The sequence below is a fragment of the Elgaria multicarinata genome, chromosome 3 (assembly GCF_023053635.1).
Source record: "Elgaria multicarinata webbii isolate HBS135686 ecotype San Diego chromosome 3, rElgMul1.1.pri, whole genome shotgun sequence".
NCBI lineage: Eukaryota > Metazoa > Chordata > Lepidosauria > Squamata > Anguidae > Elgaria > Elgaria multicarinata.
Window position 1 is genome coordinate 109,423,215 of NC_086173.1, and position 12,694 is coordinate 109,435,908.

A 12,694-nucleotide genomic window follows, 5' to 3' on the forward strand; every position below is an offset into this window, starting at 1 on the left:
AAAAAAAAAATACATTGTTACAAAGTTACATTGTCCACTTTCCATGTGTGGAGGCTGATCTTGGAGATTAGTTATGTACTTTTATTAGAAAATCAGCCATTTCACATTGGGTGGATACCATCTAGATGCAATAATTTGTTAATTTTTAATTAGTCAATAAGGCCTAGAACTTCATCTCTTATCATTGCTATTTGCTCCAGTTCTTCAGACTCCTTTCCCCAGCTTTCCAGAACAGATTTTGGGGGCATGCAGGGGGAAGGGAAGCCCTTCTGCCAATAGTGTCCATTCCATTGGTGAACAAGCACCATTGGATTTCACCCAAAGAATTAATTCAGATTCTGTGCAATCTCATGTTCTTTTTAACATACCCTTAATTCCCTTGTTTTGTAATGGTCCAACCACCTTCCTAGATGATTTCTGATGTATTTAAATATGTTTTTAGTGTTATGCTCCTCAAATTCTTTTTTGCACACGTTATTGTTTGCTTGCATTTTTTTTTGTTACTTTTCTCATTTGGGCAAGACTTCCATTTTCTGAAGGAAGCTGCCTTGCCTTCTAGCTTCCTTGACTCTGCTGGTTAACCACCATCTTGGACTTGGTGGTCCCTTTCCTGAACTGTGGTATACATTCTTATTTCATGACCAACTGTTCTAGGGAATAGGCATTTAGGATATTTAGAAATTCTAGGCCTCTTTGTAGTGACCAGAACATGTATTTACCCAACTTGTTGATGGTTAATTGAACTAATCCATTACTATAGTTTGTTTTCCTTTAGATGCCTCCAAAGGCATCCTGTCCAGCCAGTCAGTAAAAAGGCAACACTAAAATAGACCCCTAGTTGGCAACTCATACTTACTACTAACAGGTCAGATTGCATGTGCCCATTTCCCTTGTCAGTGCATATATTGATGAAACTTTTCATGATCATAGAAAAAAGGAGGCTCATGCAATGGTTGGCTGCCTGAAGGCACTACTGCAGGACAGTAGTGCCTGCTACATTCTTTATGTTCTCTGAGCAGCTACTCAGGACCAGTGCTTGGCAATTAAGCACCATTGTAGAGCTATAATTAAGCAGCAGCATGTTCAGATGGCCACAAGAGAAAGACTATTTTATCAATAGGACAATGAGTGCTGTTCCTGGGATGAATATTTACAAAGCTCTAGGTCCACAGAATCCCAGGTTCAATAGAGCTCTTTGGCAGACAATAGATGTACGTCTGAGCACACTTAGTTCCTCTTAAACATACTAAACTCTTTGTTGTGTATGTTTTAATTCTTGGGAGTATTTTGCTTTAAAAGAGATACACAATCTGATATGTTGACATTCCTCTATTAAGTTCTAAAGAACAAAGAAAAACATAGGCTAAATTTAATGGACCACATTTGTGTACGTGCGGGTGGGGTGCAGCATGGGGGAGGGAGAATTCCTATAGTGAATTCTCTGCCCATAGAGTCTATTTCACTGCTGGAAACCACCCAGTAATTTGTTTAAGGCAGGGGCAGGCAGCCTATTATGGTTTGGGGGCTGGATTAGCAAATCACTGGGTGGGATCCCCCACCCTGAAGCCCTGCCCATCTAGGGCATCAACCCTGCCCACATTTTTTCTCTATGCAGAGAGAGGCACGAAGCTCCATGACTCTCTGCATGGAGGAACAGATTCGGCCGGCACTTGCTAGAGCCGTCTCCTGCAAGCCCTGGCCCAGTCAAAAGGTCTCCTAACCATGCTGCTCACAACCCAATTAGGCCGCAAGTAATGTGGGAAGAGACTCGGCCAAAGGTGGAGGAATCCCCTTGTTGTTTCTGATCAGCTGTGTGGATGGGAGCCAGGGGGCCCTGAGAAGTGAAAAGGAACGGGCAAGCAGGGGACCCCAACCCAGGTAGTCAATGACACATCTAGATGGAATACAAAGGGTTGCTCAGGAACCAGATAGGATTGGTGAGTAATCATAGTAGTATTGTTTATAGTGTTCTTTTGAATTTTAAAGCGCTTAATATACATTATCCTTTTAGCCTTACAACTACCTAAGGGACCATAGTTCACTGGTTTCTTTTAACATTGTTTACTATTTCCGTGAGGGGATGCCACTACCAGTTGTGATTCCTGACCCGGAGTGGCTCTCACCACTGATTCTGGGACTGGATGCTCTTGAGAATGGCTTCTCCCTTGTAAGCTGAGAAAAATGGGATATCGTTGTTTCAAAATAAATGACAGAACAAACATTCTAGTTCATAGGATCAATCAGGGCAAATCACATACAGTGAACTCTGTGCAGCAACTTTGATGATATGAGACAGAATCACACCGGATGCTTCTGCCCCACTGATTCACTTCCACCCTGCTGCATGGGCAACAACACGTAAGCCCTTCTGGGGCATCCAAAACAAGCAGAAACACTCATTTCTGGAAGAAGGCAGGTAGGTGGAGATCACATAAAGAGAGCTCTGCCGACCTGCCTTCTTCCAGAAATGAAGGGAAGAAGGCAGATTCCATTCTGAAGATTTTTCTGAAGAAGATTTTTCTGCTCCTTTTGAGGCTTCCCTTAGGAAGTGCTATATTTCCCTTGTGTAAGTAGTGGGTCCTGCTTGTGCAATGGAATCAGCAGGGTGGGAAAGAAAAGGCAGGGGCATAAGCACCCATTGGATGCTGCCCTAGCTTTTAAATCATCGAATCACTTGAGCGCATTCCATGTCTGTTGGTAATAGTGAATAGTGGTCCTAGGACCATGGTATCCTTCTGGAACGCCTGAAAGGATTGGGAATCGGGGGCACTGTGCTCCAGTGGTTCCAGTCCCTACCTCTCAGTAGGTTCCAGATGTTGATGCTTGGGGAAAACTGCTCCTCAAAGAAGGAGCTGTTGCATGGCGTACCACAAGGTGCCATCTTATCCCCAATACTGTTCAACATCTACATGAAACCGCTGGGAGAGATCATCCAGAGGCATGGGGCATGGTGCTATCAGTATGCTGATGACACCCAAATATATTTCTCTATACCTTCGACAACCGTGTCAGCTAAGGATAGTGTGTCTCCTCTGAATGAATGCTTAGAGGTGGTAATGGGCTGGATGAGGAAAAACAAACTGGAGCTGAATCCAGACAACATGGAGGTGCTTACTGTCAACAGCTGCAACCTGGGTTTGGAGGTGTGTCAATCAGTTCTGGATGGGGTTACACCCCCTGAAAGACTGCGTTTGCAGCTTGGGGTGTTCCTGGATTCGTCGCTCCAAATGAGAGCCCAGATAGATGTGACGATCAGGAGTGCCTACTGTCAGCTTGGGCTGATACGCCAGCTGTGCCCCTTCCTAGAATTGGAATATCTAAAGATGGTAGTGCACGCACTGGTAACTTTGAGGCTCGACTTCTGCAATGCATACATAGGGATACCTTTGTGCCTAGTCTGGAAACTTCAACTAGTTCAAAATATGGCAGCCAGGTTGGTCACCAGTACACCTAGGGTGACCATACTACAACAATTTTAAAATCACTTCACTGGCTGCCAATTTCCAGGCGAAGTATAAAGCGTTGGTTATTACCTTTAAAGCCCTACATGGTTTGGGTCCAGGTTACCTGCGGGATCGCCTTCTCCCATACAATCCACCTTGCACACTCAGGTCCTCTGGGAAGGGTTTACTCCAGTCAGCCACAACTAGGCTGGCAATTGTTACCCAGAGGAACTTTTCTTCTGCTGCCCCCAGACTGTGGAATGGCCTGCTGGAGGAGATTCATCAGCTTAAAGCTCTCTCTGAGTTTAAGACAGCCGCAAAGACTAGTGTCTTCCAGCAGGCCTACCCAGATGAATTTTAAATCTAAGAATTTTAAGATGCTGTGATTGTTATTTTAATATTGTATTGGTTTTATATGCTCTTTTAACTAATTTTATGTATTATATTGTGTTTGGTGTTGTTCCCCGCCTCGATCCAGAGGGAGAGGCAGGATGATGATGATGATGATAATAATAATGATGATGATGTGGGAAAGCAATATCTCACATTTTACAAAGAGTGCTTTTTCTCCTTGAGAGTTCTACTGCAGTCAACTAGCTTCTATTGAAGTCATTCTCAAGTGAAGGAATCTGAGCCCAAGCAGCTAGTGGTGGCATTTAGCATTTCACTAATAGGTGCTTCTGTTCTTTCTTTGGCTTGTAATGTTAGCACCAGCTGCAGCTTTCACAATAACCTCAAGAGACGTGTACTGTCTGTCGTAAGATATTCTAATGGCACCATTTTAATCTCACAGCTCAGTAAATGTGTGTTAGAAACAAAGAGTATTATCAGTTTAATAATGTTTCTGAGTTCCTGGTCAAGTCCTCAATGCAGAAATACTTCATTCTTGTATGTTCTATTTTAAATGTGTGTGTTTTTAAATCATATATCCATTCCATGTTTTAATTGACATTAAATTACAGAATCTTTTGGATGAGTACTGTGTTTTATTTTAGTGCTTACCAGACAAATGCAACAGAAAACCCACATCTCACTTTCCAAATACGTCATAATAATAAGACATAAAACCCTGAAATAATATGAACATTGATCCCGAGTCTTGTGTGTCTTCTTAACTAGTTCTGTTTGCATAGTAGACGTGTCCAGGTTTCCCTTTTCACGGTTGCTCTTCATTCTCCAATTTTTTTTTAGAATAGCTAGCAATAGATGTGTGGCTCAGTTCATTTGCTCATTGTAATTATGCATCGCTTGCGATCCTACACCAACAAAATGCCTGGTTACAGGCAGTGCTGCTTATATGCAGTGCAACAGACAGTGGCATCAGCCTAATCTTTAGGCAGTCTTGGTCCAAGAGAAGTACTAATAGCTCGAGGCTGGTTCTGCTTACAAAGCAAGTTTCTATATTGTTGGTTTTAGAAAGGTGGCAAATGACTACAGTGTAATCCAAATATCAATAATAAGAGAACCTTCGAAGGATTTTTCTTATTGTGGTGGTTAATCAGATTTTTGAACAGTTTCACCGTTGAGGTAAGGTAGTTACTTTTTACAGGTGGAAATAGTAGTAGGATTACCATCAACTTACAAATATCAGCTCAAATGCTCTAACTTCCCCATACCTTTCTGTCATCAATATTTTTGTCAAAGAAGATCCTCCAGATACGGCTCCCAGCTGGACAGCGAAGATAGACAGGTTGCTTACCTGTAACTGTAGTTCTTCGAGTGGTCATCTGTGCAGTCACACATATGGGCTCTGCGCCTGCACGGGGCCAGCTTCGGAAACTTCTAAACTGAAAACGTTTTAGGTGGGAACCCCTCCCCCACTGTCCACTGAGCATGCTCAGGGGTTCCCGCCTAATCCCCTCAGTTCCTGAAACCGCCTAAACAGTCTCACTGAGGAGAACCACCAGGTGATCAAAAAATAATGACACCATAGTGGGGACGGTGGGAGGGTTGTGTGACTGCACAGATGACCACTCGAAGAACTACAGTTACAGGTAAGCAACCTGTCTTTCTTCTTCATGGTCTCTGTGCATCACACATATAGGCAAATAACAAGCTGACTACCCAGAGGTGGGTGGTGTCAGGTGATGGATGAAAAATTCAATGGATTGCCGATAAGAAAGGCACAGTCTCTATGCACTCTGATGTCCAGACGGTAGTGACTAGCAAAAATCAGAGGTGTCGACCAGGTATCCGCTTTGCAGAGGTCCGGTATGGCAATACCTCTTTCAAAAGCTGTAGCAGTGGCCCCTCCTCTGGTGAAAAGAGCGCACTTTCCCCTTCAGCGGGGGGCCAGCAAGTTCATAGGCTAATTTAATAGTCTGAAAAAAACCAAGCAGATATTCTCTGCGGAGATGCTTGGAGTCCCTTTTGTTTGACCCATAACAAACAAAAAATCTTAGGGATCTCCGGAGAGTCACTGTTCTGTCCAGCGTATGTAGTGTTGACTCAAGAAGAGTTGTCGGTGCAAGGAAAAAGCTTGGCAGAGTAAAATCCTGCCCAAGGTGAAAGGAGAAACAACTTTTGGAAAAAAGCTGGGTCTGGTCTAAGGACCACTTTGTCGGCATGAAAACCCGTATAAGGTGAGTCCATACGGAGTGCCGCTAACTCTGATGCACGTCTAGCAGACGTTATGGCAACAAGGAATACCACCTTAAAATTCGGTAAACGCAAATCTGTCTTTGCCAACGGTTCGAAAGGCTTGCCAGACAGTGCTTTGAGCACCACGGAAAAGCTCCATTGCGGAACAAAGGAAAGAAGGGGTGGAACTGTATTTTTCATCCCTTTCATAAAGCGCTTAACCAGTGGATGAGTGAAGACCGAACAGCCCTAAATCCATAAATGTGAGGCAGACAAACTGCCAGATAAACTCTAAGTGAGGAAACTTAAGGCCTCTTTTAACAAGGAAAAAGGGAAAGTGAGGATGGTGGAAATAGGCTCTGAAAGGGGTTTCTCATTCCTGCTTAGTGCAAAGGAGGAGTGAGCTTCCCATTTGGTAGCATATGACTTTCTAGTCGCTTGTTTCTTAGCTGCTAGAATTATGTCCCATATATCAGGGGGTAAGGATTGACAGTCTAACATTGTGGTTTCTACTATGAGGCCCAGAGAGCTCAATAAATTGAGGATTACTCCCACTGCCTTCGATAGCATCCTCTTCTAAGATGCCACTAGAAGCCAGTTGTCTATAGGTAGACTTTCACCCTGTGTAGGCAATGAACTGCCATATATTTTGCAAACATTCGGTGGGCTGTGCTTAGGTCCATAGACGCACCCAAACTGAGGCATATCGGTACCTATGATAAACCCAAGGTACCTCTGGCGAGTGTTCTGAATGGCTATATGGAAGTATGCATACTTATGTGTATGGGGCAAAACCTACTCCCTTCTTGAGGAGCAGCATTAAGAAGGACAGTGTGTCATCTGTAATTTGATGGTTCTGATGCAGGAAACGAGATGAGCAATGAGACTGAACAATCCTTCACCATCGGATGGGAGGTCCTCAATCTAGTTTACAGAGTGAGACCTGCTAAGCATAGGTGTGCATGCGAAGCGCCAGAGCGCGCACCATCACTCTCAACTCACAGTGAAGTGACAGGTCATGTAAAGTTGCTGACAAGAGGAAAGTTGTATCTGGACATCATAACTAGATAGTGTATGACTCTGGGGCCCAAAGCAGATGAATATGTTCTGAAAGCTCCCCTTGGGGCTAACTGAACTAATATAGAATTGGAACATGGGTGCATAAAGAAAAAAAAACCCATGTCCATTACTGGACCTTATGTAAAGATTCTGCACTTTCCAATGTCAGGGCCATCAAGAAGGGCCCTTCCAGGAATTTTTAACTGTCAGAAGCAGTGCTGGGAGGAAAAATATCAACACTGGAGTTGGCTTCTCAGTACATACAGCATGAGATACAAAATCCTGCACTTTATTTTCCTAGTTATGTGTCTCAATACCAAGGCTGGTCATCCTCAATGACCGGGAAGTGGTATAAGTCCTCCAAAGGAGGTTCTGCCCTGTGTAGGTGATGCAGAAGAGAGCAATGTTGAGACCGACTGATAGTCCTCAAAGGATTGAAGGGAATCAGGTCTATTCTTATGCTCTAACTCATCTTCCCCAAGTTGATCTCCTAATGTCCCATGGAATGGGGGTGGAATGGGGAAGAGCTAAGTAATTGTGCTGACGCATTGTGGCTGTAACAGCTGAGCCCTGTGTATCGGTCGCAATGACAGTGATCACGGTTGTACGTATCCCCATCACGGTACTAAAGCCAGTATCCATGCTTGTATGGTATTCTCAGGAGACGTGGCCCATTTAACATTGTATGCCCTCCTCTGCCAAGGGGGGGGGGGAGCCCCAAGAATGATGACATCAGACATCATGGTAATAAAACGCTCTCCATTGAAAGCAAAGCACTCAGAGCGTAGAGACTCTGGAATGGGGACCTTGAAATAGGTGGTTAGCTTGCAAGGTATACACTGCCTGATGTGGTGGACAGATGTCCATTGGCTTTGGAGGGGAGAGATATTACATCTCACCCTCTGACATTGAAGCTGCATGCGAGATGCCCTCTTGGTATCAAGAGTCTCAGCGTTTGTACCAAAGAGCTATTAATATTATTGTTATGTTATTGTCATTTTCAGTACCAAAAATTTCAACCTTGGTACCAAAAAAGCCAGTTATGTTCATTGCCAGTGTCAGCATAGAGAACTCCAGCGTCTGCATTGTAGATGCTAGTTATGTAATTGCCACTGTTGGTATCGAGGGCTCCAGTCTGTACTGAAGAAGCTACATTGTTGCCGGTCTCGGCATTGAGGGATTCATTCTCGGTACCGAAGAAACTAGTTATATTGTTGCCAGACTCGGTATCGAGAGGCTTCAGGCTCCGCACTGAAGAAGCTAGTTATATTGTTTCTCAGTATTGAGAGCAGTCTAGATACCGAGAGGTCACAGGCTAGGCACTGAAGAAGCTAGTTATGTTGTTGCAAGTCACGGTACTGAGAGGCTTCAATCTAGGTACCGAGAGGTCACAGGCTAGGCACTGAAGAAGCTAGTTATATTGTTGCAAGTCACGGTACTGAGAGGCTTCAATCTAGGTACCGAGAGGTCACAGGCTAGGCACTGAAGAAGCTAGTTATGTTGTTGCAAGTCACGGTACTGAGAGGCTTCAATCTAGGTACCGAGAGGTCACAGGCTAGGCACTGAAGAAGCTAGTTATATTGTTGCAAGTCTCGGTATCGAGAGGCTTCAGTGTACTAAAGAACCTAGTTATTATTGCTACCGAGGAGGCCAGCCATGGGGACTCTAACAGTAGTGGTTAGATCTGGCTTCCATCGAACGGCAGATCCTCTATGCGGGTGTGTGCCTGCTGGGACAGCCCTGCGGACCTCAGCTACGCATGCCTTCGTAGCGCAATGGAAACTACCATGGCTTTGAGGCGCAGTCCGTAGCGTGGCGTGCTGTATTAAGCTATTGTCGAGAAAGTCTCATAGCCTCAATACAAAAACATCTGCCAGTTCCCTTTGGTCATCTGGCAAGAATCCGGAGAGAGATGTAATATTCCCCATAAAAAGAGCTTACGTTTTTCCATTGTGGCTTGGTAATTATGCACACGAAGGGATAAAGCTGTAGAAGAGTATACTCTTCTCCCCAGGCCGTGCAACCTACGGCCTTCTTTGTCCACTGGTGCATTATTTGTATGTAAATAGGAACGGGACAATTTAGTCCTGCATCTTATAAATATATGTTGTCTAGCCTCCTCGACATTGTGGCATAGAGGAGGGCAGCTTCCATGATTGTTGTGCTGTGCGCAGCAGCACAGGCAAATATGGAATAGCCAATGGGGTTGATGACCCACAGTACACATCATCGTAAACTGGGTCATTAAATTTCTCTATAGGTTGGGATATTTGAGCCCCTAGGGACCTTGCCATTCTTTGTACCTTATCAGTAAAGTGTGCTAAGTCCTCTGAAGGGGACACCACGTCTGCAGTGACCACGAGGTCATCTGGTGGTGATGTATCTTGTGAGGAGTCCGATTGGTAATCCTCCTTCGATGGAACATCCAGTCCCATGTCTGATGTAGGCAATGTTTGCAATGCTTCCGATGGTACCGAAGCGGTTGGTACTGCAGTTTGCGTTGGCTGCGGAGCGCGCCTTGGTACAGATGGTAGAGGCGGCGGTGGCATGGCCAAGACATCTTCTGGGAGGGATGGAGGGAAGATCGCTTTGGAGGGTGGTTGGCGGAAACGCGGGTACGGCTCGTGTTGCCATTCCTACGGATACTGATAATAGTAATCTTGGTGCCTTCTGTGTCTCCAATCCTCGTAATAATATGGAGGATACTAGGGAGGTTGCCAATCAGCGTAATAGTCCCACATTCTTGGAGGGGACAGATGTCGCTCGTCATAGGTCATATATTGAGGACCTGAATGAGCTAAAGCCGGTGAACCACCCCGGTCGTATCTGTAAGGAGGCGTATGTCAGTATCGATAGCCTTCAGTATCGACCGGCGGTTGCTGGTGAGGCGTGTGTCGGTATCGATAGCCTTTGGTATCGACCGGCATTTGCTGGGGCACTTGTCAGTACCGACGTCCGTCGGTATCGATGGGCTGTGGTTCCTCTCGGTACCGAGGGGAACTGGGACCCTGATCAGGTACGGTATTATCCAGGGAGGAACCTCTAATTTCGCCTTCCGAAATCGATGCTCTTACGCTGGTATCATCTGTCGGTACCGTGATGATCTGCAGCGGAGAAAGTATCGGTGAGCTGATACTGTGCCCTGCCTGGGGTGGAGAATTTGATACTGGTGGTGCGGATGGTGTCACCCATCTCGGTATCGAAAATGGTCTCGGTAGCGATAGCCTCGGTATCGGGCTTATCGGTTCCGGAGGAGACCTTTGCAATGAAAGGCTTGACATCGGGCTCCTGTGCCCTGTCGGATGCCTCGGTACCGAAGTGCTTGGTACCAGGCTCCTTGGTACCGACGAAGTCGGTTTCAACGGTTTTTTTCTTCCCATTTTCCGTCTTAAGTTTGCTCTTTTCTTTCTGGGGTTGTCAGCCCCAGAATGCTCTCTCACTCTCTTAGAAATCTTCTTTGCTGCCTTTGTTGATGCAGCTGAGAGGAAGAAGGGGGAACCGATAAGGCTTCACTCCGCGTGGGAGGAGGTTGGGGCATAGACTCCATTATAATAGGAGATTTGGAGCGTCGAGATCCTCTCGGTACCTCCACTGCCTCCAACGCCTTTTTTCAGAACAACGCCTGAAGGCGGTCTGATCGGTTTTTTCTCGCTTGCCTCGAGAATTTTAGACAAAACACACAAGATTCCACAAAGTGTGTCCCCCAAGCAAAGCAAACAAAGGGAATGTTCGTCGGTTAGCGTGATCTTCAGCCCGCAAACGGGGCACTTCTTGAAGAGGCCTTGATGTGCCATAAGCCACAAGGCTAACTAACAACAAACGAATTCTTTTTTTTTAATATATATATATATATATATATATATATATATATATCTAACTAAATAGAAAAGATTAGAAAACTGGAGAGAAAAGACAAGAAGGAAAATATAAGTATACCACACACGAGAAGTCTCCACAAGCTGTTGACCCTACAGGCGGTTGAAGAGAACTGAGGGGATTAGGCGGAAACCCCTGAGCATGCTCAGTGGACGGTGGGGGAGGGTTCCCACCTAAAAGACTTTCAGCTAGTGAAGTTTCTGAAGCTGGCCCTGCGCAGGCGCAGAGCCCATATGTGTGATGCACAGAGACCACGAAGAAGAAGGTAGCAGATACACCACCTAGAAGATGATCAGAGGAGACCAGTAGAGCTATGATAGAATCCTGCATATTTCCAGTCTATGAAGGAGTTTCACTCTGACCTTTCAGAGTTCTCCAAATGCTTGTTTCCTGTGGATAAGAACCAGTGTGTCCAATGTCCAAACCTATTGCCTAAAAATGAAATGAAATGAAATGGAAATGCACTGGCGATTGCAGAATTTAGCGCATGTTTTAAAAATACAGCCTTTACTTAAAGTGTTGTAACATTTGGTGTAAAAAAACCAACAACACATTAGAGTATGATTTCCTAATTGCCTTTCACAGCTGTGGCAAACATCAACATTTTGTGTTGTATACAGCTTAATAGATCTGCTGAAAGCAGAGCAGTAAACTAGCTGTAATGTTGTGGCCAGAGCCATTTCCAAAAAACCCACGACTGGTTTTTCCAGTGAGTTAGGATTCAAGAACATTTTCTTAGAAGATGCCGCTGGAAAAAATATACTTGTTTTCATTAGCTGTCGGTGGAGAGAATAATTTGCCATTTACTCCTTTCGTTATCCATCAGAGGGCAGCAGAACAAAGCAGTCTGTTCATATTGGCAGTCTAACAGTTATATGTAGTGTTTGATTAACCCTCTCCCTTTTTGTGCTAGATTTTGACTGTACTATATTGTAATGTGCTGAGTTTTAGAACAATCTGCTGAAAATATTACAAGAGATAAAGTTTTCTTTAACTTAAAAATGGTGTCAAAAGGAAAACAACCAGAAGTGGAGTGATGTGACAAGTGTCATTCATATTTGATCCGTTAATGCAGTTGAAGGGACAAGATGGGTTCAATAACACTCCATTACAATACAATACATTATTTCAATAACACTCCATTACAATTGGCCCTTCATTGAGTAACACCCAGCTGATTCTTCACCCTCTACTTCTCACCAGCTCTAAACAGATGTGAAGCAGTAGAGGTATGTAAAAGGAAAGAGCTAAGCATTTACGCCAGCTGGTGGTCTCTGGATGTTTTGGGCCTTGACTCCTGGGATCCCTGATCATTGGCGATGCTGGTTGGGGGTGATGGGAATAGGAAGTCCAAAACAAGAGGGCACCAAGTTGGGGAAGGCTGATTTACACAATGACAACATTCAGGTTTATATATTTCATATTAAACAGCCTGAAATCTCACAGGTTCATGAGAAACTAATGGTGGGCTTTTGTCTAAATTATTTTGATAGTATTTGGAGTACGTATGATTGAATAAGGGCAGTATTGGAATGTTTGGATCTTTAATTTGGAGATATAAAACAGGGAGGGAGGATGTCTGGGCCCCCAGATGTGGCTGGACTGCAATTCCCACCATCCCTTGTCACTGGCTATGCTGGCTACGGTTGATGAATGTTGGAATTCAGCTGGTGGGCTGTATGTTCTCCACCCCGGCTTTAAAAGGTGTTTAGCTTCACACTCCCCACAACAGCAAA